We start from the raw sequence: 10537 nt of genomic DNA on the forward strand, positions 1-10537 counted from the left end.
GCTGAATGTCAGTGAAAAGTCCGAGTGGAGCGTTTGGGTCAGGGTGATTGAGCAGCGTTGCTTGAGAGAGATTCTCCTTGCAATTGATGAAGGCCTGTTCTAACTCGGTGGTCCAGGTTAACTTCTGATTTCCTTTTAGGCCTGTAAGAGCAGAGTGAAGTGGTACTTGGTGTTGAGATGCAGAAGGAATGAATCTTCTATAAAAATTAATCATGCCCAGAAAACGACGTAGTCCCTTGGCAGTTTCCGGGCGAGCGAAGTTCTGAAGAGCGGTGATACGATCGGGAAGAGGTCTAGTACCACTGGCAGATACTTCGTAGCCTAGAAAGGTAACTATTGGAACTCCAAGGACACATTTGTTAGCGTTGACAAGGATTCCATAGTCTGTGAGTCTTTGAAAAAGGATACGGAGGTGATCTTGATGTTGTTCGGGTGTTTGTGAGAAAATAAGTATGTCATCAATGTATGGGAAACAAAAATCAAGTCCTGAAACCACTTCATCGATAAATCTCTGAAATGTCTGTCCAGCATTTCTGAGTCCAAACCCCATGAAGGGAAATTCAAACAAACCGAAAGGTGTGGTTATGGCTGTCTTAGGGATGTCGTCAGGGTTTACTGGTATTTGGGTGTAAGCTTTTACTAGATCAATGACCGAAAATGTTGTGCACCCACGAATTTGATGATTGAAGTCATGAATGTGACGTACCGGATAGCTGTCAGGAATGGTTCTAGCGTTTAGAGCACGGTAGTCACCGCACGGTCGCCAACCATCAGTCTTCTTAGGAACTAAGTGCAGAGGAGACGACCAAGGTCCATCAGAGCGTCGGGCAGTCCCTTCTTGGACCATACTATCGAATTCGGCTTTGGCGATTTTAAGGCGATCAGGTGCAAGACGGCGAGGTCGGCAAGAGATTGGAGGGCCAGGCGTCGTCTTGATGAAGTGTAATGTATTGTGCTTCACCTCACGAGGTGTTCCAGCCGGACGAGTGAGGGTAGGAAACTCAGCAAGCACAGCGTGGAATAGAGAAGACTCGGTGAGGGTCTTCACACTAGGAACAGAGGCATCAGAAGTTTGACATCTTACTGTTAAATTAGTTGTTGAGTCAATCAAGCGTTGATTGCGACAGTCAGGAAGAAGTCCGTAGTGAGCAAGAAAATCAGATCCAATGATGGGCATGGTGACATCAGCGATGATGAATTTCCATGGAAAGATGCGTCGCAAACCTAGATTTAGACCAAAATTTCTAAAACCGTAGGTGTGAATTTGTGATGAGTTCGCTGCAACCAAGTCGTAGTCCACGCGTTGTGGTCTGTTTTGTAGTAGGTGACGTGGGTAGCAGCAGAGATCAGAACCAGTGTCTATGAGAAATTTAGTACCAGTAACCCGGTCACTGATGAGAAGGCGTCGTCCTCCAGTTGAGCAGCCAGTAGACGCCATTATTGACTGCTGTTGAGAAAATTTACAGGACTTGATACATTTATTAGCTTTTTTACCATATTTAAAATGATACCAACATATATCGGAGGGGCTAGATAATGATTTAGAACCATCCTGGCCGTGTAAGTCTGAGCGAGACCCAGGATGATGAGCTGAGAGTGCTGTCTCGATCTGAGAAATCCTATCCGTCAATTCCTTTATGACCAAGGTGAGTTCTGAGTCAATATTTACAGTTTTACGGTTGAGAGAACACACTGTAGATGGCAAAGTAAATACACTTACATTCGGAGTTGCGGTGCTTTGAACTGTACTCAAAGGGATTGATGGGCTTACTTCAAATATCTTGTCAGCAACATGAGCTAGTTGCTCTAGTGACTGTTCTTGAGGTTGTGCCTGCAGTATTGCTTGGACTTGGCATGGTAGGCGAGTGATCCATAGTTGACGAATAAGATCCTCATGTACTGGAGTGTTACCGGAAAGCGATAGTAGATGACGAAGGAATTGGGATGGTTTACGAGATCCCATTTCTTCCTCCGTCAGAATTTGTTTTAGTCGTTGATTGGTACTGAGAGAGAGCCTTTGGATAAGTTCGGTTTTGAGACGCGTGTAAGGGTTGGCTACAGGAGGAGCTTTAATTATATCCCTTACCTCATGAGCGTAGCGACCTTCTAGCTGACTTACCGCGTATGCAAATCTTGTATTCTCCTGTGTAACATGGGCGATGGTAAACTGAGCTTCGACTTGTGCAAACCATAGTTCCACATCTTCGGGCCAAAAGGGTGGAAGTTTGACACTTACCCAATTGACGACACGTTGGGGAGAGTCTGCAGTTTGTATATCAGGTTCCGCATGTTCATTGTCCTGGTTATCAGGATGGTGAATCTCTTCAGCATTGTTTTCTTGCTGACCTTGAAGATGACGTTGCAGATCTTCAACTTGAGTCCGCAAAATGTCGTTTTGCCTTTGCAAATCTTCCATTGAATGTGAATAAAAGGGGGTCTTGAATAATATGTCCTTTCCTTTTCGGGGTCACCAATATAGGGAATGATATATTATTAAATAATTCCCTAATTAAGAAATTAAAGATATATAATTAGTCAAAATAATAGTATTGTATTTACAGAGAGAGGATGATAACTCTTTATAATAATGACCAAGACAAAACAGATGGTCTATATCTTTTACAATATTAAAAATAAATTATATTTTTAAATCAGCTGACCAGCTGACACTACCATGAGATTTGTTATAGATTCTTCAAATGTCTATTAGTAGTGCTGAAGAAGAGGATAACATTGGAGATTTATATGAAAACGAAATAACCTTTCAAGAGGAAAGTGATTTAGATCTCCAACTTGGTGATTCTATCTATACAGCAGAAGACCAGGCTGACATACAAGCCTTAGAAACTATTGGTGCAAATTTTGAATCTCCAGCCGCTGAAGAGCAAGGAGATAAACTTTGGAGATTTTACCCAGGAGGGATCAAAACTTCTGAAAACTTCTTAAGAACTGTAATCAAGATAAAAGATTCATCGACTTTAAGCCATATAGACATTGCTGAGTCGCGGAAGTCAGGTCAAGTTTACAATCTTCTTGACAAAATCAAAAAGTCGATAAACTCTCGAGAAGTTCCCAGCTATTCTATCCAACAAGCAAAACAGTCTATAAGAGAAGTCAAGAAAGAACTTGAGAGAACCATAAAAAACATGGAAACAGCAGACTTCTTTGGAAAGACGCAGGACACAGAAAGAGAGGATCAACAAGGAGCCAGATCCATATTGGAAGAAGAAAGTACACCTCAAGTTCTATCAGATGAGAAAGAGAGATCTAGAAGTGATCTCGAATCTTCTGATGAAGAAGAAGAAAGAGGGAAAGAGATAAAAGAGGACGATAACACTGATGTCACTCCCTTTCTTTCTTCCTTAAGTACAGAGCCAGTTGACCCACTTTTTATTGATTCTCTAAGAGATATGAATTACCAAATTAATCAAGAGGTAATTTCATCAATTACAGAGGATCCTGCTTTGTCTTTTTTACCTGTTCCCGACTTGAAAAAATTCCAAACTTCAAATAAAGAACCTTTATGTAGATCAGTGCCCAGTGCTCCAACTTTTAAGAGAAGAGAAGATAGTGTTGATGAGTCTTCTATTGACTCAACTGAGAATAATTCAGTGCCAAACTCTTCTACTGGAGCTATCCCGAAGACTAAGAATAATCATAGCAAAAAGAAAGAGAAAAGAGACAAGAATCAGAATCTAAAAAATTCTGATCAGTTACTGATCCTTGATAGTTGGGAAGCACATCGTAACGATCAGACTTGGAATGATCCAGTTTTAGAGCTCACTTTTGAACAAATTTGTGATAAGGTTGATACAAAAGTCTTATTATTCAAGATCTTAAGTCACCAATATAGGGAATGATATATTATTAAATAATTCCCTAATTAAGAAATTAAAGATATATAATTAGTCAAAATAATAGTATTGTATTTACAGAGAGAGGATGATAACTCTTTATAATAATGACCAAGACAAAACAGATGGTCTATATCTTTTACAATATTAAAAATAAATTATATTTTTAAATCAGCTGACCAGCTGACACTACATATATATATATATATATATATATATATATATATATATATATATACAGGGTGTATATTATGTCTGGAAACACCCAAATATATCCTTTAATAATTTTAATATAAACTTGAAACCTCTTACAATCGTGATAGAGATTGGGCATCTACTTTTTGGAACAATGTTTTGTTATGTCACACCAACGGGGGACGTCCTGCCGAGGGTATCGTGAATATTCTTAATGGAAGCCTATACCTTGTGATACATAATTTTAAAGGTAATAGCTTACTGAATTTAATGCCACAAACCGCATCTCAAGGGAATTATTCTATCAGAAAATAGAGCATTTTTAGTATTGAAAATTTACTGATGTTCAACAATGTAATTTTAACATGGTTCTTGCCACAAAATGTGTTACACTAATTTTTTAGCATTTTTTTAAATGTTCAATTAAATAAAACAAAAATTTCATTTTAAGCTGGTTCTATTAGCACAAATTTGCCAGTTTTTATTACAGTACAATTATGGAAATACTTATGTTATTGATTTCTTATTACAAATAAAAAATAATGTATGCTGTTAGAAAAGTCTTACAACAAACGTTTTACCTGCATTTGGTGTCAAAGCAATTGTTCGAACTGTGTTCCTTCTACGGTTTGACAATGAGCCAATCTTGTGTAAAATGATTCGACAGAGTTGCCTAACATTTCTTCAGTTATCAAAGCAATCTCCTCTATAATCCTGTTTCTTAGGTCTTCCAAATTATGAGGCTTTCTTCTATAAACATTGGATTTTAAATGACCCCATAGGAAATAATCGATTGGTGACAAATCCGGAGATCTTGGAGGCCATTCGATTTCTCCTCTTCGGCCAATCCATTTATGAGGAAACCTTAAATCCAAATACTCTCTTACCTGTCTCCCATAATGGGGTGGAGCACCATCCTGCTGAAACCATACATTATCAAAGTATTCTCCTGATGCAATTTGAATAGCTGGGATTATTTCATTTTGGAGCATATTGTAGTAAAGTTCGGCATTTAAATTTCCATTGATGAAAAAGGGTCCAACAATTTTGTTACCTAAAATTCCACACCATACGTTCAGTTTTTGTGGTTGCTGTGAATGGGACTCAGTAATCCAATGTGGTTTTTCACTAGCCCAGTAACGGCAATTGTGCCTGTTAACATTGCCATTTAGGAAAAAAGTTGCCTCATCAGAAAATAGTATGTTGGTCAGAAAATCTCTATTGTCATCACATTTGCGCATCACAAGTTCACAAAACTCAACTCTTCTGTCGTAATCATCCTCACTTAACTGTTGGACTAAATGAACTTTAAATGGTTTGTATTTATTAATTTTCAAAATCTTACTCACAGACATAGGGTGCATATCATGTTGCTGTGCAGCTTTTCTGAGCGATGTATGTGGGTCTTCAATAAATGTTTGCAAAACATCTAGTGCATGTTCTTCATCTGTTGCAGATTGTATCCTACCCGACTTTGGCCGATTACGTACACTCCCTGTCATTTCAAAACGCTCAATAGTTTTTGATATTGTTGAAACACTTATGGGATTCCTTTCTGGGAAAGTGTCATTAAACAAATTACAAACTTCCCGATAAGATCTTTGACGATCGCCATATCCTCGCATCATCAACAGAGTAATTCGTTCTCTTTCAGACAATTCCATTAAAATGCCAAATAAAAACTGAACTACTGTAATTAGATAACTTGTTGACAGCAATGCTTCAGAGACACTGATTAACTCGACAGGAATGATATGACCTTTGTCCATTTGTAATTCCCAAGCTTAGACCTGTCTAGTGAAAGCTCCATGCTCAACAAACTGAAACCTGTAGACCAGATGATTAATAACACAATAATGTTTCTCATAGGCTAGTGACCTTTGTCTCTTTAAACCTTCCTGCTGACTGGAAAACACCAAGTACAGATTCATAAGTAATCAGAGAAAGTGACTCATAAGTTTTATTCATTGTAATAAAAACTGGTAAATTTGTACTAATGAAACCAGCTTAAAAATAAATTGTTTATTTTATTTTAATTGAACATTTAAAAAATGCTAAAAAATTAGTGTAACACATTTTGTGGCAAGAACCATGTTAAAATTACATTGTTGAACATCAGTAAATTTTCAATACTAAAAATGCTCTATTTTCTGATAGAATAATTCCTTTGAGATGCGGTTTGTGGCATTCAATTCAGTAAGCTATTACCTTTAAAATTATGTATCACAAGGTATAGGCTTCCATTAAGAATATTCACGATACCCTCGGCAGGACGTCCCCCGTTGGTGTGACATAACAAAACATTGTTCCAAAAAGTAGATGCCCAATCTCTATCACGATTGTAAGAGGTTTCAAATTTATATTTAAATTATTAAAGGATATATTTGGGTGTGTCCAGACATAATATACACCCTGTATATATATATATATATATATATATATATATATATATTACTATAGTCGTTGTTGACTGTATCAGATTGTGAAAAAAAATTACAGGTTCCATGTATGGATAACATTTTTTAAATTCAAACAGCACTTTATTGTCTTACAGTAAATTAAAGCAAACAAAATGGTGAAAATGTTCAAAACATTACTAAGAGTTATTTCATATGTACTAAATTCACAAGTTTAATTTCATATGTACATATAACTCTACAAAATTACTTCCTACTTACATTATATGTAACATTTTTTATTCCGAGATACATAATTTCCTTAACTAGAATTAACGTAACAACATGTCGGTCCTGAGATGTAACTTTATGCATATCGATTTTGCCACAAAAGTGGCTGACTGTGAAAGAAGTGAGCTAGTTCTTGGCGGACGAATATTCCGGGATTTTCTCCTCTCTGCTTACACCCTAGAAGTCCACAAAGCTTCACGCCTTCATTTCTCCATGTTCCGGGAATAACATTTCCACTGTCATCCTCTGAGTCAAATACTTGAGCAGAAGAGTATGTCTCAGCAGACGAGTTCTGTCTCAAGAAGTTATGCAAATAAGCACAGCTTAACGTTACCCACATTGCTGATTCAGGTTGCACTTTGCTCATTTAGATCTAAGAATAACGTAAGCATTTGTTTTAGCTCATTGATTTCTTAGTGGGTATTTTGTGTTGTGTTCTTTTGGTTATCTTACTCCTGTTCAAGTTTACTTGCAGTAACATGACAGGATATCAGCCCAACCACCCAGGAGGTGCAGCGGTCCAGTACAGACGAGGGATCTTCGACTCCCGAGGAGACTGGGAGCCCTATCTGCAATCCAATCCCCTATTCACTCAGTACATCCTCCCGAATGTAGACATCCATCATTTTCTTCGCACAGATGATCATCCTTGCCCTCCATCCATTGCTGCATGGTTTAGTGCCATGATGATCGGGCGTTTTCGTCCATGGATAAGTGATGACATGTCAGAAGCAGTATCCTTGACCGTGGCCATTGGTGAGATTATGGGACCTGCTCTTCCAAATGAAGTGTGTCGAGATACGGTATCAGCTAGAGTTGTTCTGGCTAACCTTCTTAGGACTGCATTTGGTTTCACTAACTTTCCAAATCAGCAGGTCCCAGACCCCTATGCTCTGACAAACCAACAGTATGTGGCAATCCCAAGTGCAGTACCATTCACAGTTGGCAATCTCACCAGCTGAATGGCCTATCCCTGCAGCTACAGGTGCAGCACTGGATGTAAACCAACTCTGCAAACTCTTGTTCATCACGTGCAATTGCTGTACATTACTTAATCTTGTTGCACCGAAAATCATGAAAAGTTTTAAATATCGAAAACCTATTAATCCTGGAGAAATGTTAGCGACAACCCTCCGTTTTTAGCTACAGGTGATTGCTACAGTTCCCTGGTGTACCTACACAGGGTTTCCAAATCAGCCATTTCAAGATTTATACCTGAAGTTTGTAAAGCCATTGTTTCGGCTTTAAGGGATTGCATCAAGGTAAGAATAATTGTCAGAAAAAAATACCCATTTAACACGTAACATTTTATCTATAGTAGTAAAGTACATTCGTAATAAAGAAATAATATGTAATTAAAAAATGAGTGTTATAATATTATAATATTGCACATAGAGAAAACATAGTAAATAAAGATCGTTTGAGAGCATTTTTACTAAAAAAAACTGTATCAGTACCACAGCACATGTTACTTCTTCTGATAATGACTAATTGGAATCGGAATACGATTTTACATTGCCAGAACTTAAAACATTATTAGTCTATATATACATGAAATTATATTTATGTGTAACAAAATTTAAGTGTGTGTAATATTACATAAGCAAGTATTCTTTGGTACGTTTTAAGACACTTTTAACGTTAACTGGTTTAATATAAATCGAGTACTGTAAAGTCATGTTCTTGATCTAGCGAGGTTGATTGGTTGGGATTTGTTTGAGGAGAATTGTATGATCCCTGGGGACTGCACTGTTGAGAGCTGGATGACGAATTTGTGGCATAAGGGGGGTTATACATATGAGGAGGAGGATGTTGGAAGGGGTGCACGTGGTTGCTGAATCCATGATTAATTATTGGAGGAAAATGACCTGCTAATCCTCCACATTCAGCTTGGTATAAAATGTTCGAAATGCTGTGACGAACCCAAGCCTTTACTTTCTTGTCCTCAATTTTTTTTAGAGACTCGCCTACATAATCACCAAAACAGGTGTCACTGTCCTTATTTTTATTCATACATGATGTAAATACATCATATGCGTGATTTACCTTTTGTTCCAGTTTTGAATATTTGGAAGCTTTCACAGGACGTGCGCTTTCGCGTTTCCTACTGCTTGGTTCTGGTTTCTAAGATACATTTGAGGATTTTTCTGGTACTCATGCTGAAGATTCCAACACTATAATAGTCGCTGATTTTTCTGCTTCCCTATCAATAATGGTGTCTTCCGCAGGTGGTTCGTCAAGGACATCCTCGTCCTGGCAAATTTGGGGCGAGTCGTGCAAAGCCTGAAAAAAGACAAATGTGATCAGAACAAAATAATTTAACACATTTGGGACCAAATTAATGTTTAGTAAGTTTTTCAAATATATTAGGTTTATTTTAGAGGAGGGAGTGCAAATGTGGAAATCCTGTTTGTTTTTAATTAGTAAAAAATCAGAGGATTGTTATTTCAACCTGAAAAATTACCTTTTAATACGTTGTAATGTTGATAATAGATAATCATTAACCATAATTGCAAAATCCATGTACTTAAAAACTATAAAAATGTTTAGCAAACTTACTACAAATTCAGATTGTTAAAAAAAGTGCGGGTAATGTGGAAACATCCCAAATGTACAGTAAATAATGTCTTAAACAAGTAGGAAAATTGAAATTTGCACATTATATTCCTTTTTAGTTGTTTGTATGGGTAGAAAAAATGTTTGATATGAAAAAATAAACAAAACATATTTTAATTTATTACAAAGTTGGATGAGTTTAAATTAAAAGTCTTTAATTTATCTAAAATTTTATTTAACATTGTCTCAATATTTTCACATAGTCAACATAGTCTTACTTGCAGAAATCGCAAACATAAATGTCTTTTTTCACACCGGCACATTCAGAGTGGCTCCATTCATCACATAACTGACATTGGATCCATAGTTCATCTTTTGAAAATGGATCGCCACAAAATATGCACAGGGCATCTTCATCAGAGGGTTTTTCTACACCAACTGGAAGTTCTAGATTGGACTCTCCTGAAGATATGGATTCGCTGTGTTCTTCAGCATCCGACTCTTTATCAAAATGCAGGCGTTTGTTCCATGTTTTTGCAGAAGAAGAAGCTTTGGATCTTTTTCCAGTTTTCTTTCCAGTTGGAGGCAGCTTGTGTTTAGTTTTTGATAAGGATTCTTCAAGTTGTTGCTTGTACGGGGATGATGTGAAAACAGCGCAAGAACTTGGCTTTCGACCTTTATTGGAAGTCTTCCTCTTCATCGGAGGTAATGGCATTATGTCATGTGGTGACACACAAATATTTGAACAGGTGTTTGCCAAGTTGGGAAGTTCTGAAGAGGTTCCCGTTATAGCGTGATCCTCTGAAGAGGTATTCGGCAAGGCTGGATTCTTTGTAGAGGTGCTTGGCAAGGCGAGATCTTCGTGTGGCTCGTCTCTAATAGCAGGTGTCGAGGGAAGGAAATCGACATCACTGAAAACAGTTCGGTTACATGGGAATATTCCAGTCTCAGAAAATCCTTTGACAGCGATAGAGGCCGTCTGGCATTGTAAGTAAGCCTTACCAAACAATTCGGCTGTATCGTAAGGCCCTAAGGGTCGATTGCTTTGACGCAGCCATTGGCGGATGTACTCACTGTAGTATGTCTTGATCGAGCCCATGAATGTCTTATCAAGTGGCTGAGTCTTGTGCGAGGTGTGAGGGGGGGATGCTTACAATTGTTACATGGTTCATCCTTGCACGTTCAATAACATCAAGGTTTCTTGCGTGGCTGTTGTGCCCGTCTAAGACAAGCAGAATCGGTGAC

The sequence above is a fragment of the Homalodisca vitripennis genome, chromosome 3 (genome assembly GCF_021130785.1).
Source record: "Homalodisca vitripennis isolate AUS2020 chromosome 3, UT_GWSS_2.1, whole genome shotgun sequence".
Classification (NCBI taxonomy): Eukaryota; Metazoa; Arthropoda; class Insecta; order Hemiptera; family Cicadellidae; genus Homalodisca; species Homalodisca vitripennis.